This window comes from Pseudophryne corroboree, chromosome 11 (genome assembly GCF_028390025.1).
Source record: "Pseudophryne corroboree isolate aPseCor3 chromosome 11, aPseCor3.hap2, whole genome shotgun sequence".
NCBI lineage: Eukaryota > Metazoa > Chordata > Amphibia > Anura > Myobatrachidae > Pseudophryne > Pseudophryne corroboree.
Window position 1 is genome coordinate 361,719,777 of NC_086454.1, and position 22,733 is coordinate 361,742,509.

Here is a 22,733-nt window from a genome sequence, read left to right on the forward strand (position 1 = left end):
TGTTTTTTCGACTGGTCGAAAAACGGCATTAATTAAACACAGGGTATTTATTTGCAGGCATTTTTGACAGCTTTTTTAATCTGTTTTCGCCCACGCCGTTTCACTTTTTCTTTTGTCAAATCGGCATGTGCGAAAAATGCGCCAAAACTGGGCAGAAATGCCCACGAATTCATCAAAACACGTGCACTGATGCATTAAAAATGAAAACTGCACTGTTTTACCTAGTACAATAGAAAAAAATAATACACAAAATTCAAATAATATTACTGCTATTTATTTAAGGATATTTATTTTTATTTTTACATTTTTGTGCTACTTTAAAAAAAAATGTTCTTAGAGCTATTTGCATTTTAGCGTCCGCTGTCCTTACAATCAAATCCGCGGCGTCCCATAAAAAATATTTTCTACTCTTTGAAATTGTAGCTCTAGCCCCACTGCATATGAACTGAATGCTATCTGGTTCCCCCTTTTTGCTGCTGATGCACGGTTTTCTATACCTGCTTTCCATTTTCATTGAGGCTTTCTCTATTCACTCTCTCCTGGTTCCCATTACTTACTTCAAAAGTAATTTAAAGGATTTTTTTTTTTCAGGGGGGTGTTAGCTTTTTTTTTTTTTTTTTTTATGGAACTGCATATTAGCATTGGAGACCAAAGAGAGGGCGTGAGGTCCTGGGGAATGTTCACCCAGCCACTATCGGAGACTTTAAGATCCTGAAAAAAGAGAAAAAAAATCAATAGAAATTCTCAGTTTTATATTTTGCATCACCTATAAAAGTCTCGGCTAAATACAAGACTATCTTCCAAGCAGTAAGCGCAGGACACTTACACAGTGCCAGCGGTATAATTTGTGTCTTAAGAAGACAGAGATGACTATACGGAGGTTTGAAGACGGGTACATTAAAGGGCATATCAAGGCTCGTTTACGAGGCTGGAGAAATGCGGCACAGTGTATAAATACAGTTTTGTGACATTATAAACCTATTATTACAGATAAGGATGTGGCTTAACAGACTAAAGGGCCCTGAATATGCATTGAACACAGACCAAATGCAAGCGAATCTTGCGGATACCTGCACACACACCATAGACAGTAATCGCTAACCGCGAATGTGCTGTACGGACGGATTGATCTTTCCATTGATAGATTACTTGCATTTCTGGGCGGTAACCAGTGGCAACTCCAGAGGTGGGGTTGCATCACAGTCCAAAATTAAAGTAGAGGAGCCACACCTACTGCCAGTGAGTCCCGGACGGCGATGTTTGGAGTGGCATATAGTGGGGCTCCCCTATTTGAATTTTGGACTGCACTGATGCCACCAGTGGTAACCATGCAGATGGCATGAACAGATCCATGTAGGCAAACGTCCATGCTTGTTTGGAGCGTGTGGACGGAGGTGGGACCCCTGTTACTGATGGCACCCTCATGGGGCAAGTGTAAGTCCCGATACTAACTATGACCGTTGTGGCAGTAAACGGTAAAACAGTGGGCGGACTGGCCATCCACATGCCAGCGAATGGGTACTGGCAGCAGCAGAAGGCTGTAATCAGGTTGCCGCAGTCAGGCCGGGTAGCAGCCGCAGATGCGTCTGACTCACAATCAGGCCGTGAGAGATCAGCGGCTGCAAAAGTGCACAATCATTGGGGGCATCCTAGAAAAGTGGTAAATTGCAGATACTCCTTCCACCACGCAAAAAGGACCTGATTCTTAGTTGCTTACACACAGGTGCGCCAAGAGGGTAATGAGGTGACAGAAGCGGTAACCCACATGTAAAGAGTACCCCGGTATTCAGAATGACGTATGAAAGACAATTTATGCGCACAAATATCAATGTTATATAACATTAACATCTATAAATGTGACCCAAGAAAAATATAGAGCTTCCCACTGCCACCTTACTACTATATGGCTGCGGAAAAGACGAACGTGCTAAAACTATCACTTCAACTACAACTAGGGATCCATCCACTTTCTTCCTGACACCTTTGCACGTGTGTATCTATAATGAGTGCAGGATGTGGTGCACAGGGCCGTAAGTAGGTGTGTGCGGAGTGTGCTCCGCACATAGCGCTGCAGGGTAAGGGGCGCTATTGGCAGCATTTGTTAGCTTATAATGATAGCAAAATCCACACTTACTGTAAAACGCGTAAATCTGAATAACAGTAATTAGGTATTTGCCATCTCGCTTATGCGCAAATGATTATGGAGCTGGTTCAGCATCACAGTCATCATTTCATTACGGATTATTTTGGTTACCTGTGCAGTTAGGGAGAGTGCTCTAGAATGCATTCTGCTGTACTAGTTCCCACAGTCTAATGCCAACAGCAGTGGTGCTCAAAGTGGTGTCAGGTCCAGAGGTTTCCCATGGAAGTTCCAAAAGCATTAAGGGGTCTATTCATGAAGCAGTGGAAAGAGTGGAGAAGTGAGCCAGTGGAGAAGTTGCCCATGGCAACCAATCAGCTGCACTGTATAATTTTATAGTATTCCAATTATAAATGTTACTCATACTTGACTACTTTGCTGCCCCCTCCAGCATTGTAGGTGCATGGGGGCTTGGCAAGGAGGCAACTCCGGGGGTGTGGCTGACGGGGAAGTGGGCAGTCTGGGAGCGTAGCATCACAATCATGTCATCATGGCTCCAACCCACGCTATACAGTGCTGAGAAAATAGGCACTGAATAGCAAGGGGGGGGCAGAGCTACGATGACGTGATTCAGGGGGAATCATATCATCGGATCCCCTCAGACCGCCCACTTGTTCTTTGCCGTGGGTGGCCATGAAGGGGGGGGTGCGGAGGGGCTGCAGGGAAAGTGGGAGACTTGTCCACCTTTCCGGGGTGTGGGGGCGGGGGGACACCCGATTTTCGTGAGCCTCCCGGCCATTCCAGGAGTGTAGGCAAGTATGAAGTTACTTCAATGCTGATTGGTTGCCATGGGCAACTTCTCCACTGGCTCACTTCTCCACACTTTTCACTGCTTCATGAATAGACCCCTAAGTTGGATCAGAGCTGAAGGCTCAGAGCTTTGCTCCCTGCTATCTCAACTGACCCCCTGGGCAGGTGCCCCCCCCCCCACACTGCCACCATGTTGTCTGTGTCACCCCCAAATGGACAATTCTCTGCTTAAATTGGCAATGGGCCTTCTATCTAACGTTCTTGCACTGGAGCATTTTTTGGTGCTTGGTAGTAACGTGGCAGGTGACACAGAACTCGCAGCCACAGTATTACATTATCAATGTTGCAGAGTCTAGGGAATTAGTAAGCGGTAAGAGAAGCCAGCACTGACACAGATACACATACACAGCAGAGAATAGGACAGATCAGTAACAGGGGAAAGTTAAGCAGACAGACAAAGGCTCCAAAACTTGAGCCGAAACGCGTTGACAGAATTGGACACTGTGACACTATTTTATTCTATCACCAGGAACTCAAGGTAAAATCCCGGATTTTTTGTTTGTTTGGGGGGTCCGGATTCCTCCTCACATAGTGGATTTTTTGTTTTTTTCCTTGGTTTTCCTGTTTTTTTTTTTATTGGAGTCTTTTTTACCTTTTGTGTAAGTTTTTTTTGGATGTTGATTTACCCCAAACTTTGGGGTTTTTGTAATTAATAAATATTTTTTTCTGTGAACTGGCATATACCACCTTTTGCATTTTGTATATCTTTTTCCGTTTGGATTATCTGAAACCGTTTGTTTGAGACGGTGGAATAAAAGAAACCCAGATAGGATTTATATCACTACTTTCTGCGTGAGTGTGGTACGCTTATCAACTATGCAATTCACAGATACCTTTATGTGTTTTCACACCTCCTTGCTATAAGTGAGTGGGGTACGCATCTCATACATTTGGGTGATATCCACATGGGATCTTAAGAAATGATTAAAGAAACCTTTATGTACATAATCCACAAGTTTTTCGTGTGAGTTGGGGTACGCGGTTGATCATCTAGATATATCTTTACACCACCACTGTGGGATCCTATGGGCTGGATATAGTTTATTTTCCAGTTGTTGACAATATTACACATTGCTTGATTTATTTTCTCCCACATGTTCATCGAATCTAACAAATTATTAATGAGAACCCCTCTGGAATGTGCTTATCCTTTTAATAATCCTCAACTCCCCAAATCCTGCAGTTTTTTGGCCACCTTGAAACTTATCTATGTCGTCTACTGATGTAGTTATGCTTAGTTACCCTGTACTTGTCCTATATTGTCTTCAACTGTAAGTCTCTGTTTTCCTGTTTTGATTATGTGCTTATGTACTCTGTAATTGGGCGCTGTGGAACCCTTGTGGCGCCATATAAATAAAGGATAATAATAATAATAATAATAATAATAATAAGAAGAAGAAGAAGAAGAAGAAGAAGAAGAAGAAATATAAGGAACAAGAGCTCAAGGATATATAAGGAATGTATAATTTCCTTTTATTTTATTACCAGTAGCGCTTATACAAGTTGTCTTTTCCCTAATTTCTATATATACATTTTGAGTTTGGTGGGTGTGGTGACACCTGTGTAGGGAATTGTTCTTGTTAAAGTTGCTTTTTTGCGCACATCTTTGGGTCATCAAAAATTGTTTTTACATTAGTATCCAGAAGGGGTGTGGCCAGCCACCACAATTAGAGAGAGTGCATTGTCTGGGCCCCTTGATAAATACATATAGTAAATACTGCTAGTGCATACATGACATTGTATCAGATTAGTAACAGCAATGTACTGTAGAAAATAGACCATAGTCCTGTGCAGTACAAGGTAAAGTATATATGTATATAAGTGCACAGTCCAGAACCTGATCCCTAGAGGAAGAGATGGGGCCCCAGGCAGTGGGGCCCACCGGGGCAGGAAGGACACAGAAGCAGAGTTGCAGAGAAACGAGCAACGAGAGAGTCCGATTGATTCGCTGCTTCGTTTGTGGCCGCATCCAGCGATCATTAGCAAATAGTGCATGTGTGGGCGCATTGTGAGAGTGCTGCGCGTGTGTTTCCAGCCATTGTGAGGTGGGCATATGGCCAGGGGATGCCGGTTTAGTGGATCTCTTGCACCCAGTATCGGCGGTGTAGATGTAGGTGCGGATGGTGTAACTCTAAAGCTGTGTGTATACTTGCAATAGTATGGTTGCAAATCTGACTGCACTTTACCTGCGGCCCAATGTGAGACAGAAAGCAAAGCAAAGTCACAGACACAAGCGTCGCTAAGAGAAATGCTGGGACTTGTAGTACACAGCAGTGATTCAATGGCAGAGATTAGAGAGATACATACTGTACATCAGTTGTGCCTGCATTCAGAGGGAAAACTGTCCCAGTAACCCGCCCAAGGATTGGTGACAGTATACCAGCTATCTTCACACACAAGCCATTAAGCCTGATTCGTATTTGTAAGCAAAGCAAAAAAAAAAACAGCAAGTTACTGGGCAAAACCATGTCGGACTGCAGGTGGGGCAGATGTAACATGTGCAGAGAGAGTTAGATTTGGGTGGGGGGTGTTCAAACTGAATTCTAAATTGCAGTATAAAATTAAAGCAGCCAGTATTTACCCAGCACAGAAACAATATAACACACCCAAATCTAACTCTCTCTGCACATGTTACATCTGACTCACACGCAGTGCAACATGGTTTTGCCCAATTGCTAACAACTCCCAATAACCCCCATAGTCATCTATTCAAACAGTGCATTTACAGAATTAGGGAGAATATCGTATTTAATTTGCAATATTAGTCTATGAAACTTCCATTATATCCTATTTCTGGTGTAACAAAGTCTGAAGTAATAGTTAATGTCACTTGAGATTTTTATGTCAAAATTAAATCTTCGGTGAAACATCTCTGAATCAGACATACTTGATAACATCGACCCATTCAAGCTTTTTGGCGTTGCTTAAAATAAATACAATTCTTGTTGGTTAAAATACAGTCCACAAATTTCGTGTCACATTTGGAAGTTGCTGCCTATGAGAAAATAGGACCATCAAGAAGGTAACTCCAGCTGCACCCACATCACTCCAACCACAATCCCTCCTCACTGGTTATTACATAAACTCAGATGAAACACTTGCTGGAACAAAGATATTTGTGCTTCATTTCTTCTTTTATGGGAGAATCCAAGGGTTGAATATAATGTCATCCGAGGTGGTCAGAGGTGCGGGTTGCCGGATGAACCCAGACTTTTTTTCAAGGGGCAATTATTTACAAGGAAAAAGGGCTCTTAAATTTTTTTTTTTAAAATGTGTCAGACAACCTGCATCTACGGTCAACACAGACCCCATTACATCCGGCCCCCAAGTGTGGCCCTTGATAGCTGTAGAACATCTCTCTCTCTCTCTCTCTCTCTCTCTCTCTATGTATATATAAATATATATAAATATATATATATATATATATATATATATATAAAGTATTTTAAAAATGTCCCCTTTAAACAGAACATTAGGCTGTTGATATTTGTTTCTGTAGATAGGAAACGTGTGGGTGGGATTAAGAAGCACTTTTATTTTGGGGAACGCCTTCTCAAAACAAAGCGCCATGACACCTTGCCGCTTCTGTTATAAAACGCTATACGTAGTAGCACCAAATCTAATATTTTTATGTTTTTGAATATATAAAAATAAAAATACAAATCACAAATGAAACTGTAAACTTCATAAAACAGTAACAGAATGTCATTTTTAAAAACAAAATCTCAGAAACTCTACAATAAACTTTATAAAGCCGAAATAGCGAATATAATTTTGTAAACCAGACTATTAACTTCATAGAACAGCAAGCTAGTTTATTTTTTACCCAGAAGCCATACTAAACTTTATAAAACAATAGCATCTAATGTAATAAATATCTATCTATCTATCTATCTATCTATCTCTCTCTCTCTCTCTCTATATATATATATATATATATATATATTTATAGCTCTAGAAACCAAAGAATAGTAACATATTCTTTAAAACAGAATGCACAGGTGACTTAATTAGTACCTCAGTCAATTTAATGTAACCATCAAGTACAACATTAACTAAACTATCAACTAAAACAAGTTATTCACACTCACGATAAGTAAATTAATATTAATGAGTTGAGATGACATAACTACCATCTTAGCCTAAACATTAATTTTCTACCTTCTCCAAACCCTGTAGCAGGAACAGCCTGAGTTGAGTAAGGCAGCGATGTGTTAAAGTTCAGAGTATTGGAGGGACTCGGGTGGTAGTGGAGACAGACAGTGTAGGACATCAGGTAATAAATACTCTGACTCCAATGCATAGCGTACAAGTCCCTATGGTTACATCACACTGTCTGGGTATGAGGATGAAGCTATAACATTCACACAACGAGGCTGTTAGTAACTACAGGACCTGACAATCTACTGAGAAGCTCCCTTACTTATGATGGTATCACCACCATCTTGGGGTATGGTTCCAGGATAGATAGGAACCTCTACAAATGCTACTGAGCTTGTGCCAGTCTTGCCTACATCCATCCTTGCACCACTGAGAGATTTTGGTGGCAGGACCGTAAGTGCCAGTTAGCTGGGATGGTACTCGAGGGGGATGCGCATCCTTGCTTAGCTACTCGAAAATGTTAAACCTGGTGTGGAAGGCTCTCAGCAAATGACCCCTTTCTAGCCTTTTGGTCAGCGCTCCTGGCACTGGGCTCGGTTACGGAGCCTCCATAATGTTCTGACCCAGTGCCATGCCATGACGTCACAACGCAGCTGAGCTTGTTCTTAACTTGGCCATGGGTGCCAGGACTCCTAGACACGCCACTGATTTGGTGGAGAGCAAAGTACTTCGAGTTTGTTTTAATCAATATAAAATGTGAGAAATTATAGGAAATGTTGGAAATTTTTGTACTGATTGATTTGACGAAACGGCTCAATAAACAACACGCGCTGGTTTAAGCATTTCTAAAAAGAACAAATCAAATGGAAAGTATAAATTAAATATTGTAAGGCCAGGCCACAGTTATCGGTTGTGAAACATTCTGTTGGAATCAATATTGGGTGCTGTCCTTTATAATCTTATAATCTTTGCATTGATGACCCTATACATGCTGTAATTAAGGTGTCCATATTTTTCTGATGACACTAACCCAGTGGTTCCCAAACTGGCGGGGGTGCCACGGGTTGGTGGTCCAGTACCAAATCTAATTATATATGGCATTGTGATTGGCAAAACCAGTGCTGGTGGCTGCCAACCCTAAATATGAGGACCTACAAAGTGCAACCATGTCTACGATCACATCACAAGACCTAAACTAGACAGGTAACACAAATTAATTTAATAATATTTGCAGTATTCCTCATTGAGAAACGTAATGATTCAAGACCGCGGCACTACTGTAACTCATATATTTTGTCACACGTTCAGTATTTCAAGCACCCCCCCCCTCCCAAACCTTGGTGCCTCATTATAGTGCTGACCCTGTGTGAAAGAATGCCAATATTTAAGAACATTTTCAGATTACTTTTAAAACAATATCTCCATAGGACAATCTTAGTTCCAGCAGTAGAAATCTTTCACGTCGTAGAGAGACCATCTGTGTGAGGAATAAGCTCCTATCGCTATTTGAATGGCATCGAATTAACCCTTATTGATGGAACAATCACCCTACAATCTTTCACGTCTCGCCGGCTGTACGTCTCTTGCTACAAGATAAACTTCAGCTCCACACGCGGATGAGAATAATGTGCTGCTCGCAGACCGACTCTGCACAGAAAATGAATAAAATGAGTGATAAAGTGGGGGCCGAGTGACCGTGATGTACAGGTGCTCAAATATATACAACTCTGTACAGCAGTAACGAATTAAAAAAAAAAAAAATGACAGTTACTAATACAGAGAGCTAACGATCTAACGATGGGTAAGATGACATCAGAGAGCAGAAAGTAATTTTTTTCCCCCCCACCAAATTGACATCACGTCTTAAAGCGGAATTTTGCTTTCAAAGAACAACTGTCCCTTTTCCGAGTCGAGTTGGGGATGTCTGTAATTTTCCCATCGGCAGACGGTGTGATCTGATTGGGCAGATAAATTGTTCCGCTAAAGGTAGCTGGGAGCTCTGCCAGACGTACAGTCATAAAGCAGTAAAAGAATTTTAAAATCAATAGACTGCTGCACTAAAGTCAATAAAGCTTATGCAGGAGCAGACTAATATGAGCGCATGTACAGTAATGTGAAAGCTGCAAGACATTGGCATTCTGAACTGCATGGAACTCGGAGGCCAAGTGGTCAGGCTTGAATTATGGCAGGAGAGCTCTTGTAAAGGGAACCACGCCGGCTGCTCAGCAGACAGTAGAGGCAGCATCTGTTCATGGGGACGCTGTACAATCCAAACCATTTAAGAGAAAGCAACCATTTTGAATGCAACTTTTTCAGCATTATTTTTTGCCGTCTTGTAGACGTATATTAATATTTCACCCTTGCGCTTCAGCCAACAAATTTGCAAAAAGTCAGGCACAGGCACGTCTGAATCTAACACTTCGTATAGGCTACTTGCACCTTGGATCTGCAGGCTCCCCTGATCTTATGTGATAAAAGCAGTGGAACTGTGTTTGAGAAAAGGTATATACAGTATGTCCAAAGTTTCTGTCCTATTGTTTAAAACCCCCCAGACTTAGAGTTTGAGCTGTTGATAAAACCAGTTAAAGGGTCCTGGGAGTATGGATGGAGAGAGAGGGTGGGCTCCATCAATTAGGTCCAGTTCCGGTCTTGATGGTCTATAGCTACAGAGAAGGCTAATCAATGCTAACACCTAATGGGTGTGATAAAAGCCAGTCAGCCTGGACAGGAAGTCTCTCATTGCCTGTAGAGCAAGATGCTGACTTGCAGAGAGTGACACCATTACTGCCTGAAGTGAGTGCTGTGTTGAGCTGCTGTTTTGGCGAGATGGACAATAGGTCCTTCAGTTAGTGCCCAGACGGGCTAGGAGTTATGTTTATGTTTTACTTTTGCTGCAAATATAAATAGCTAAGACTATTATCACCAAATACACTGGACTGGTGTGTCTCTATTTGGGCTGCTGTAAGAAAGTGCATCCATCTGTCCGCTAAACATCCAGTCATTGGTCTCCATAGACACATTGCTTTGCTGCATTGGACGGTCAGACCTGCCAACAAGGGAATGAAGATCTGACTGACACCTGAGGGCTATCCAATGAGATTCTGCATATACTACACACAGCTCCCAGTAGCGCAGGTTGAGTCCCCAGTGTAGTCTGTCAGCTCTCTGCCACTGCTGAAGCCCAACGCCACAGCCTGTCTGATCGCATACGTGTCAGGAACCCTGCCAAGCGCTATAGTTTAGGGGAGGTTTAAAGCCGTGATATTGACAACCTGTAGCTATATAAGAACATTTTACGTGGGTGAATCTGAAGCCTTCACCACTGGCAGCCATGTTTGTTTTTCTGTCATGGCAAACCTTGTTCCTTGGCTTTCAGGAACAGTGCACACTGAGTGAGCCGGGTTATGGCTCCTTGTGACCAACCAATTTACAGATGTTGTGTGAAATATGGAGGAAGACACGCGCTGGTTAATCTGTGTGTAATTCCAAAAAGATTAACCAATCAGCTGCTGTCCAGCTATACAGATAAATGATACGGAGATTGGAGGATAAACCCTGCAGCAGCAGCAGCACCTCTTTTCTTAGCGAAGGTCTCGGGTAAAGTCCTTGACGTGTGATGAAGGTTTTACAGTTTCCTGCTGAACAAGGATGTGCCTCACTCGCTGTGTTACTTTGTGTATCCTTAATTATACCCCAATGACTACACAGCAGCCGCTCTACGCACATTAGGTCATAGCCACTTAGCAATTAGAGCTGGTAGATAATCACCTATTAAGACAAAGTATTTGAATTTCACTGTAGATGATCTGCGAGTTTTGGTTTGTGGGCAAATGAAAGGCCCTGTAGGAGCAGATAAAGATGGCTGAGGGGTCAGTACTGCACAACCTACCACTAGCAAATCGGACATTGTGTAACTTGCATTAGACATGAAAAAGCTAAATGCTGATAGGTCACTCCTAAATAGAAGGTTAGTTCATGAGTCCTAGGAATATATTTACTAAATTGTGGATTTACAGAAGTGGACAAGTTGCCCATAGCAACCAGTCAGATTTTACTTCTTATCTAGCATTATCTAGAAGATAGGTGGCTATGGGCAACATCTCCACCACTGTAAACCTGCTCTTTAGTAAATATACCCCCTATTGTCTGGAGTTTTGTCATTTACACCAGATATGCCAACAGCTCTTAGAGAATGCATCAATACTCAACTATTCACAAACCCTTTCCCTCCTTGACTACTGCAACCTCCTGCTGATCAGAGCCCCACTCTTCAGAGGAGGTTGGTGTAAATGTGACCACAACTTAGCAGTTGGCAGTACATAAGCCTAAGGGCCTAATTCAGACCTGATCGCTGGGCTGCGTTCAGAATAGTCGCCGCCCAAGGGGAGTGTCTATTCGCTGTGCAAGTGTGCGATCGCATGTGTACGCCGAGCTGCAAAAAATCCTTCAGTCAGCGGTCAGCTGCAAATCCATTCGCACCACACTCACCAGTGAATGGTTTTGTACCACTGTGTGCAGTCTCTGCGCAGCCCAGGACTCACTCCTGTTAGATAATGGTGCGCTCTGTACCTGTCTCCTTATGCATAGGATCTCATGGGCGCACCCTCTAGTGTTTGTCCCTCTAGTGTCTGTGTCTCAGAGAGGCGGAGCCCAACACTGAGCTCCTCCATCTTAGAGAGCTGTGAAAGAGAGAGACTTCAGCGTTTCTCCGTGTGCTACATGTACCGCGCTGCCGGAGCTAAAGACAGATCCGGGCGGTGCATTCCTTCTTCACAGCGGAAGTCAGATTGCACGGACGTGTAGTCCTCCATGTCTTACCACCGGAGCCATACCCCGCAGTCATACCGCAACCACTTATGCTATACTGATAAGTACCGCAAATACACTGTGGTACGCTGTCTGCTATAAGGGGCCAATTGCCTACTATTACAGCGTATCTAAGGTGTACATTTACTAAGCAGTGATAAGAGCGGAGAAGTGAGCCAGTGGAGATATTTCCCCATCAACCAATCAGCAGCTCTGTATCATTTTATAGTATGCAAATTATAGATGTTACGTCAGTGCTGATTGGTTGCCATGGGCAACTTCTCCACTGGCTCACTTCTCTGCTCTTATCACTGCTTAGTAAATGTACCCCTTAGTCACCCGTGTGTACCTCAAATAAACCTGTTTGCTATTAACTCTTTTAAGTGTGTGGACTAACGTAACTACAGCAGGCACCGCAATACTCTGCCAACAACTCCGCCAGTGCAATGAGAACAGGCTGATCGGGGCCGGAGCTGACGTCACACACCCTCCCTGAAAACGCTCGGGAACGCCTTCGTTTGCCCTGACACTCCCAGAAAATGGTCAGTTACCACCCAATAAGTTGTTGTAGTAATCCCGCTCAGTTATAACGGAAGATTCCTGCAAATGATGAATATATTGAGATTTGATGATTTTAAATAAAAAAGGTATCACATAAGTATTTTTCATGTATATGGCGCCAACACACTCTGCAGCCCTGCACATAACACTGTACACTGAAGTATAAGAGAGACCTACACAAACACGCATACTGTGTATAGTGGGTGATGAGGGCTCTGCTAATACCCCTTTCATCCCGCAATCCCAGGTCCAGCCCCGGTCACCGAATACGGGTATCAAGCCATGTTCACATTGCCCCATAACCTGGGAACCCTGATAGCTACCAGCGTTGGATTGCAGGGTCACTGAACCCGGATTATTTTCACACCGAGCCGTAACCCAGGATAACCCGGAAATAATAACCCGGATTGAAGCAGCAGTGAAAAAGGGCTATTACACTCTCTAAATATGTGATACAGATAAATAATACAGATAACAGAATAGTTTTGCATATTTATATTAATGGATTGCAGTGGGGGCTGTCATAGTGCAAGGCCAAAGTAAACCTATTAGACACATGTCAGGGAAAAATTGCCACCTGTGACCCCTGACTTACAATACTGTGAAAACGACAGAACTCTACACACTAGGCAAGAACTGTCTATCAGCACTTAGGGGGTCTATTCATGAAGCAGTGATAAGAGTGGAGAAGTGAGCCAGTGGAGAAGTTGCCCATGGCAACCAATCAGCTGCTCTGTATTATTTTCTAGTATGCAAATTCTGAATGTTACTTCAATGCTGATTGGTTGCCAAGGGCAACATCTCTACTGGCTCACTTCTCCACACTTTTCACTGCTTTATGACTAGACCCCTTAGAGCTCAACAAAACATGCATTGGGGTCTATTCATGAAGCAGTGATAAGTGTGGAGAAGTGAGCCAGTGGAGAAGTTGCCCATGGCAACTAATCAGCATTTAAGTAACATTTATAATTTGCATACTGTCCAATTGTACAGAGCAAATAAATGGTTGCCATGGGCAACTTCTCCACAGGCTCACGTCTCCACTGCTTCATACTTGCCTACTCTCCCGGAAGCTGTGGGAGGCTCACGTTTTTTGGGGTAGCCCCCCGCACCCCCGGAAGAGTAGGCAGGTCTCCTGCATCCTGCTCGCACCCTAGTGATGCGGGCAGGATGGAGATAATCTCCCGTATTCGCAGGTCCGTGGGGAGGGGAAGGGGTTAAAATGATGCAAATTGCGTCATTTTAGCCCTGCCCCCTCCCGCGGACCGCGAATCGCGGCGTTTCCCAATGTGGGGGTGGGGCTTGATGATGTCACAGACCGCCCCCTGAAGTCTTCTGCAGCGTCTCCTCTCTGGGCTTCTCTTGAAGAGGAGAAATGTAAGGTAGGTGAGTATGCGCTGCTTCATGAATAGACGCCGCTGTTTTTAAAATGTGTAATTCAAAAGTACAGTATTTCCCTGTGAAGCAGTCAGGATCCCGGGGAGGTTTCGGGTTAGCCTGCGTACTGGGGGATAGGGTTAGGTAGCGGTGGGGGGGTTAGGTTTAAACACTCCCCTCGGAGGGTTAGGGTTAGGCTGCAGGAGGGGGCAGCGGGAAGGGTTAGGTTTAGGCAGCGGGGACACGGGGTTAGGGTCAGGCACCAAGGGGGGAGGTTAGGGTTAGGCTGCGGGAAGGGACGGTTAGGGAGAGGGGGTTAGGGAGAGGGGAGAACACCCCTTACACTTCAAAATCGGAATCCCGGCATCAGTATTTCAAGCACCAGGATCTCATACTGATCCCCATATTCATCAAGTCTTGGAGACTGATAAATTGCACCAGCCAGCAGTACGGCAGGTATATAGTTCCCCCACATATCCTAGCACTACAGATTCCATGAAAATGACACTTACCGTATATAGATCATCTCCATTGCCCAATGTAAAAAACCTACCTGGGCCGCTGTAAGTTTGATGCCTATTGGGAATATAAGGGTCTGCCAGCTGCGACTCCATACTGCGCCAATCTGTTGTTATAAACATATACAAAAAGCAGCGTATACTGATATAAGGCTAATGGAATAAAAAGGACAAAAGGGAATTAGAACCAGCTTACCACCGTGAAGAACATACGAGCCCTTTGCAACGCTAGGGTTCCGTTCCCGTACTCTGGACCTAATTCAGACCTGATCGCAGCAGCAAATTTGTTAGCTAATAGGCAAAACCACGTGCACTGCAGGTGGGGCAGATTTATCCCTGTTATCTACAATTCTTTCTGTCCCCCTTACCGCTGTTCCATTACAGTCAGACTCACAACTAAGAACCGCTTGTTGCCCCCAGGCCCTTAATACCGCCGCCCCGGGCATGTGCTCAGTGTGATACATACAGCTCCAAACCACAGACAGCCGACATTGATTTCTGCACATATTCTGAATTTATTAAGCCATTTCCATTTAAACTCCACAAACCAGCTACGTCTATCAAACAAACAAATAAAGAGAGACTTTTTATAGGGGACGCTTTCCACCGTAGGCAGATGCCAGGATATATATTATTTTTTAATACACTCGAGAGGGTTAACGCAGTAATGAATCTTCTTTGTGCGATGCTAGAAATGCGCATTTCTGCCCCTGCCAGCGTTCCCAGCCCCATTTCTCCGAGTTTCATGTTATGTTTATCAGCTGTTAGAGAGAGCATCTCAGTCATTTTAATAATTATGTGGGAGGCAGCCGCTGATCAGTGGGTCCCTGCGACCTGGCACTAGGTATATTACTTTGTCACAACAAAGAGGCTAAATTATCTCCCGAGCAACTCGCAGAAAGGTCACAGGTATTGTTTGATGTTGGGTATGGAAATGTGTTTATACCGCAGCACAAATGACATGTAATAAAGGAGAGGGGAAACACACAGATGAGTGGAGCTCTGCGATGCTTGCAAAGCCAGAGCTGGGTAAACAGAATTATATATAAGGCGGGCAGGGAGGTGAGCGGGGGAGCCGGTGGGAAGATGTGCAGAAAGCGGAGGGGTATATATTATATGGAACTGGGAGGGTGGCTCGCCTTTATGTAATGAATACAGTACTACTGGAGCCATGTTTAGGGCGCTACATGGTAGTGTTATTACAGACTAGATCGGTGACAAATTGGAGGCTCCTGCCTAAGGCCGCAAGGTTCATGGGGCTCACCTTTATGTAAAGATTTCCTTGCCTCTGCCACTGGGGGGGGGAGCATGCTTGAGGCGATTGATCAGGAGTCATGCTTTGCTGTTAGTCTTCATTTGAGAGCAGTGGTGCAAGTAGAAATTTTTTCTTAGTGGTACTGATGGTAAAAAGAGGACGTGGTCATGTGTCATGAGGGGGCGTGGTCATACAAAATTAGGGGAGTGGCTACATGACAATAGGGGCAAGGCCACAATATGCCACACACCGTAATGCCCATTACACATTATGCCACTCACCGTAATGCCCATTACACATTATACCACACACCGTAATGCCCATTACACATTATGCCACACACCGTAATGCCCATTACACATTATGCCACACACTGTAATGCCCATTACACATTATGCCACACACCGTAATGCCCATTACACATTATGCCACACACTGTAATGCCCATTACACATTATGCCACTCACCGTAATGCCCATTACGCATTATGCCACACACCGTAATGCCTTACATATTATACTACACACCATAATGCCTATTACCAGTGCCGTAACTAGTCATTTTAGCGCTGTGTGCAAGAAACCGCATCTGCGCCCCCCCCCCCATATTCAAAATAGGGTCAGTGTGAAAGTGTGTGTGTTATACTCATCTTTGACCAGCCAGCAGTCCTCTTGTCTTTCCCATTCCCGCCCTAGCGCTGCGGCTCTTTGCAGTGCAGGACACTGTAGGTGGGCTGGGGGCAGGCTGCTAGAGATGTCATCTCCCCAGAATACAGGGTAGCCGGGCAATGCACTGCAGACAAGCGGTGACAGGGGGTGGGTGGCCAGGTGGTTGCAGACCCCACAGTGTGGCAGCGGCACGGCCAGGTGGGTGTTGCCAGAGGTCCTGCACCCACAGTGCCAGGCACCACTGGCCAACACTTAGTTACATACAGTAAACTGGGCTATAGAGAAGTAATGCTGCAGTGGCACTACCAGCTGACAAGGTATGCTGGGACAGATGCAGGAAGAAATATAAGACCCCCCCCCCCCAGGCATGTAGATCCCAGCCTGCTCACCTCTGCGTGGTGATCTCCAGCTCTGCAGCTACGTAAGGCTGACCAGATCAGGAGGAGCATGGGATGGCTTCTCACACCGGAAAGTGCACTGGATCTGTGCCAGGGCAGCCCCAAATCTGAGCCTGGCAGCTGGTGAACCCCCTGAATCCTCTTCTCTTGCAGTTTCAGCTCCCAGCCCCGGCCAGAAGCAGCACCTCCTTTACCTGGGAGGCGGAGCTTCTCTGTGTCTGGCTGGGAGGAAGGGAAGGGCAGGAGGCAGCATTGCATGGGAGCAGGATAGGTGACTGCAGAGCAGGGACGTGCAAGCACATGACATCACGTCAGTGGTGGCTGCGAGTGTGACTGATAAGTCCCGCAGCTACCACCAGCATCATGAAGTTGTTGATGAAGGATGACTCTTTCAGAGACATCCTTCATTCTTGTAGTATCCGACCTCGGCAGAGCCTCCTAGTGGCCTTATGGCAGCACCAACCCTGCTTGCTCCTCGGCCCAACACACTTCCGGAAGAAAAAAGGAGACGGGGCTGGATGTAGCAGAGAGGCAGCAGAATCTCAGCCACGTGGGAAGGAAGGTGGGAGACGCCGCCGCGGAATGCTCCATAGTGCTTATACTGATCCCACCACCTCTGTACGGTATTTTGCATTGCAGACGCCACTGGGGGAATCTGGAAGCATGTCCCATGTGTGGGCCAGCAGATGCGCCCACAGTGAAGTTGTGCTGTGTGCAATGCACCGCTGGCCCACACCTAGTTACGGCCCTGCTGTACAGTACATGCTGTTCTGATATATTGGGCCCCTATAAGGCATTCATTCACTGCTTTTACAATATACTCAGCTTTGCATAATTTTTCAGAACCATTGTGTGTGTGTGTGTGTGTGTGTGTGTGTGTGCGTGTATATATATATATATATATATATATATATAATACAGTGTTTCTCCACATTAAAGTGGAAAAAGATAGCACTCTCCAGACTTGCGTAATTTGTATAAACACTACAGTCATTTATTCAAGGAATTGGTTCCAAGTAACTTCATATCACAGAAAAAATAAAGGGCTCACCAACGTTTCGGTCCCATGTTAGGACCTTTCTCAAGGTATATGACAGTCAATATACAGTCAAAAACAGCAATGACATCCTCAGCAGCACATAATGGGAACCAGGAACCTGTATAGAGCCTCCCAGGCCCCCTTAATATACCTGCATTCAAATCAGTGAGTGGATCAAGTGCAGCTGCGACCGGACGCGTCACTTCCGGTCAGAACCGGAAGTCACATGCCACCAGGCGCCGCGCTGTGTAAATCCACAAAAAACGCTGAGGAGCATTGAATGGTAGCTCATCCATGTCACCAATACTACAAGGGTGCCCCCGAGACCCACTGTGGCCAGCCGAACGGCAACCGCGGTTGCGCCGATATGGTCGCTACGGCAATGTCGTAATGCCACTATGTCACTTCCGGTCAGGCCCAGAAGTCGTGCGGCTGTCAGATCTGCACGGTATTCTAGATCAGAGGTTCTCAAACTCGGTCCTCAGGACCCCACACAGTGCATGTTTTGCAGGTAACCCAGCAGGTGCACAGGTGTATTACTTACTCACTGACACATTTTAAAAGGTCCACAGGTGGAGCTAATTATTTCACTTGCGATTCTGTGAGGAGACCTGCAAAACATGCACTGTGTGTGCCCCCGAGGACCGAGTTTGAGAACCTCTGTTCTAGATAATCAATGTAAACAATAGCAGGAGGCGGTGCAAATGCCAAAAATAGGGCACGTAGTGTAACGACCCATTAAGGCCAGTACACTGATGTTCAGAACAGTAGGTGGTATATCGGGGACCTGGGATACTGCGCATAACAAACACTGAAAGGCACACATTAGTCATAAACCTAGGTCGGCATTACATACATAGTGATGGGCGCTGCAGGCGTCCCACCACGGCAGAAATACAGTACTGATCAGATGATGACTTTAATATACCACACAGGTATGGTGAATACAGAATACAGCATAACAGAATAAACCGTGCACTGTAAAGTCCAGTGATATATAAGTATATAGACATGTACACAACAGGCCGGACCACTCAACAGAGGGGAGTGCACACTCAGACTGAGTCAGAATATGCCCAAAGGGTACAACGGTAGTTAATAGCGTGCACTTTATCACCCTCTAGCCCCCCTCTGGCCAGCCGCACGGCAACCGAGAGCAGGAAGCGGTGCAAATGCAGAAATAAGGCACGCAGTGTAACGACCCATTATGGCCAGTACACTGATGTCCAGAGCAATAGGTGGTCTACCGGGGACCTGGGATACTAAGCATAACAAACACTGAAAGGCACACATTAGTCATAAACCTCAATCAGCATTGAATATGTAGTGATGGGCGCTGTAGGCGTCCCACCACGGCAGAAATACAGTAATAATCCGATGATGACTTAAATGTACCAAACAGGTATAATGGACACAGAATAAATAGTGCAATGTAAAGTCCAGTGATATATATATATATATATATATATTATATATATAAAGCATATACATACAACAGGCCGGAACACTCAATAGAGAGGAGTGCCCACTAAAACTGAGTCAGAATAAGCCCAACGGGTACAACAGTAGTTAATAGCGTGTATTTTGTCACCCTGGGCCCGGGGTGGCAACGTGACATGCCTGTGGCAGGCCGCTGCCGTGGCAATCCACCGGGCCATCCAAGACGGGAGATGTAGATGGGTTAAATAGTGTCCTCAGTTCTACCTGAGAAATATAGAGAGAGGGTTATTCTCATTCATCCCTCTAGGGGAAATGGTGTCCAGTCGGTGGATCCAGTAGCTCTCCCTTCTTTTCAGTGCCAAGGTACGATCCCCTCCTCGAGCGGGCGGTGGTACCCAATCAATCAGTTTACATCTGAGATTGGACACCTGGTGTTGATGAGTCAAAAAATGTCTTGGTACAGGTTGTTCTGCCTTCTTGGACTCAATGGCCTGATGGATAGTGGTCCTGTGATTTGCCATCCTATCACGGAAACGTCTTGAAGTCATCCCGACATAGTTAAGTCCACATGGACATGTAAGGATATAAATAACGTGGTCCATAATGCAGTTTAGTTTGTATTTAATCTTAATGGGACGTCCAGAATGTGGATGGGGAAAGGTTGGGCCAGTGAGCATACTCCGACAGGTGGTGCAGCCAGTGCATTTGAAACATCCAGGTTTCTGTTCTTGTAGCCATGTTGTCCTACTAGAGACAGTAGGGGTGGCTGTTGGTCTCAATAGGAGTTGTTTAAGGTTTGGTGCTTGTCGATACGCCATCATCGGGGGTCGTGTATTTTTCGCCTTGAGTGAGGTGTCTGATGTGATGATAGGCCATCTCTTGCGGAGGGCTTTACTAATATTGCCAGAGTGGTTGTAAAAGGTTGTGGTAAATACCATTCTGTCAGGGGTGGTGCTGGGACTCGTTGTAGCAATGTCTAATGATGAGAATTTCATACGGGATTTGTGTAAACATCGTTGTATACATCCATCAGTGTATCCACGTTCCCGGAATCTCAGTGACATCTCCTGTAGCTGTTGTTCCATGATCGTTGGGTCTGTGTTGTTCCGCATAACTCTCAAGAATTGTGAAATGGGCAGATTCTCTTTGAGTGCTGGTGGATGCTGGCTGGTAGATAGAAGAAGGGTGTTCCTATCTGTGGGTTTCCTATAGAGTGTGGTACTGATCACGTGATCTTCTATGGTGACTGTGATGTCAAGAAAGTTGATATGATGGTCATCAATCTGGTGTGTAAATCTTACCGGACTTTCCAATTCATTTAGCGTGTGGACCATCTGGTTAAACATTTCAGTCGTCCCAGTCCAAAGGATGAAAATATCATCGATAAAACGTTTGTACATCAATATGTGAGCCCCATAGGTTGGTAGGATGTGCGTCATCTCGTAGGCCGCCATATAGATATTCGCATAGGCCGGCGCCAAATTTGAACCCATAGCGGTCCCAGACTGTTGTGCATAGTGTTTATCCAGGTAGGCAAAGTGGTTGAACTTCAGTACTGCTTCGGCTAGTTGGATAATAAAGTCAATCGGAGGATTTACTGGAGGATGGGCGGTGAGAGCATCTCTCAATGTTTGCAGGCCATCTTCATGCGGGATGATGGTATACAGCGAGCATACGTCCATAGTTGCCAGTCGGACATCTCCACTTGGTAAATCGGAGAGTTTGGTTAGAAAGTCCATGGTGTCCCTTATGTAGCTATCTGACTGTTGTACTATTTGTTTCAGAGACATCCTTCATTCTTGTAGTAGCCAACCTCGGCAGAGTCCCCTAGTGGCCTTATGGCAGCACCAACCCTGCTTGCTCCTCAGCCCAACACACATCCGGAAGAAAAAAGGAGATGGGGCTGGATGTAGCAGAGAGGCAGCAGAATCACAGCCATGGGGGAAGGAAGGTGGGAGACGCCGCCGCGGAATGCTCCATAGTGCTTATACTGATCCCACCACCTCTGTACGGTATTTTGCATTGCAGACGCCACTGGGGGAATCTGGAAGCATGTCCCATGTGTGGGCCAGCAGATGCGCCCACAGTGGAGTTGTGCTGTGTGCAATGCACCGCTGGCCCACACCTAGTTACGGCCCTGCCTATTACATATTATGCCACACACAGTTATGCCACTGACACCATTTTATGTCCCACACACAAAAATGCCCCTTATAAGTTATGCCCCATCTGTGGGCTGGTGGTACTGAGTACCACCACCATATTTCTTAATGGCACTCCGTACCACCCTGTACCACCCTACTTACGGCACTGTTTGTGAGTAAGGGTCTACTAAATAGCATTAGAGAACAAATGGCAAGGGCCGCATGCACTGTTGAAGAGACATACCCGTTGTTACCTGTCAGTAAATTTACTAACCACCAGGAAAATATGGAGGGTTATATAATGACTTCTCAGATTCCGCCAAATTCCCCGGTGAACTGGGCGGACTGGACGTTTTATGACGTCATTTTCATTAAATTGCCCCCATCCTTTTCTCCACTGTATAATGCAGCAAATTGCGGCAACGTAAAACCAGGATAAAGCTGCAAAGATGCCACTCTCTGCCCTGCGCCTCCTATACCACCCACCCGGATCACATAGAGGGGATAATTAAAAAGTGGGCACATACACTCAAAGCCCCACGTTAGCCACAGAATGTAGTAATCCGAACTAAATTATCTGCCACCGTTCTCTGTGTTTAGAATTAGGGCTTCCTGGATTCTTAACGGTTCATCTAATATGTTTATATATCAGGGCCCTGAATCATACAGCGGTTTGCTGAATAAGACACGTGATAACCAGTCTGCTCTGGTTGCACCGGCCCACACATTGAAATTCATGCTGCCTCTCCTTGGTGCGCCCACTGATTAGGCCGCTGGCAGTAGTTGCTAAATTCAATAAGGCAGGTACGGTATCCTTGCAAAAGTGTCATCATAGGAAGGTATCAGACAGTATCAGCAATATAAACGAATAGGCAGGTGCTATAATGAGGAAAATAGGATTTTAATGACTTACCGGTAAATCCTTTTCTCGTAGTCCGTAGGGGATACTGGGAATCCAATTAGTACCATGGGGTATAGACGGGTCCACTTGGAGCCATGGGCACTATAGAAGTTTAATTGTGTGTGCTGGCTCCTCCCTCTATGCCCCTCCTACCAGACTCAGTCTAGGAAACTGTGCCCGAGGAGACGGACATACTTTGAGAGAAGGATATACTGTAGAAAAGGAAAGTGGTGAGATTTCGAACCAACACAAACAGAACAAGTAGAAAGTCATGCTAACCAAACTTGCAAACAGGGACAGCAACCACTAAACCAAACAACATAACTTAACCAAGTAACAGAGCAGAAAGAATGAAGCGCTGGGTGGGCGCCCAGTATCCGCTACGGATTACGAGAAAAGGATTTACCGGTAGGTAATTAAAATCCTATTTTCTCTTACATCCTAGGGGATACTGGGAATCCATGGGGAAGTACCATGGGGAAGTACCAAAGCTCCCAAACCGGGTGGGAGAGTGCTGAGGTTCCTGCAGAACTGATTGACCAAACTTTAGGTCCTCAGAGGCCAAGGTATCGAAC

The 22,733-nt window shown here is 45.1% G+C and overlaps 1 long non-coding RNA gene across 1 annotated transcript in view; it reads right to left on the minus strand.

Annotated features, from left to right (window-relative positions):
* Nucleotides 1-316: 316 nt before the first annotated feature.
* The window catches only part of LOC134970280 (uncharacterized), a 236,165-nt gene continuing 213,748 nt past the window's right edge, over nucleotides 317-22,733 (minus strand). Inside the window, exon 3 of the long non-coding RNA XR_010189758.1 lies at nucleotides 317-711. This is a non-coding gene — a long non-coding RNA (uncharacterized LOC134970280). The remainder of the gene's footprint in view (nucleotides 712-22,733) is intronic.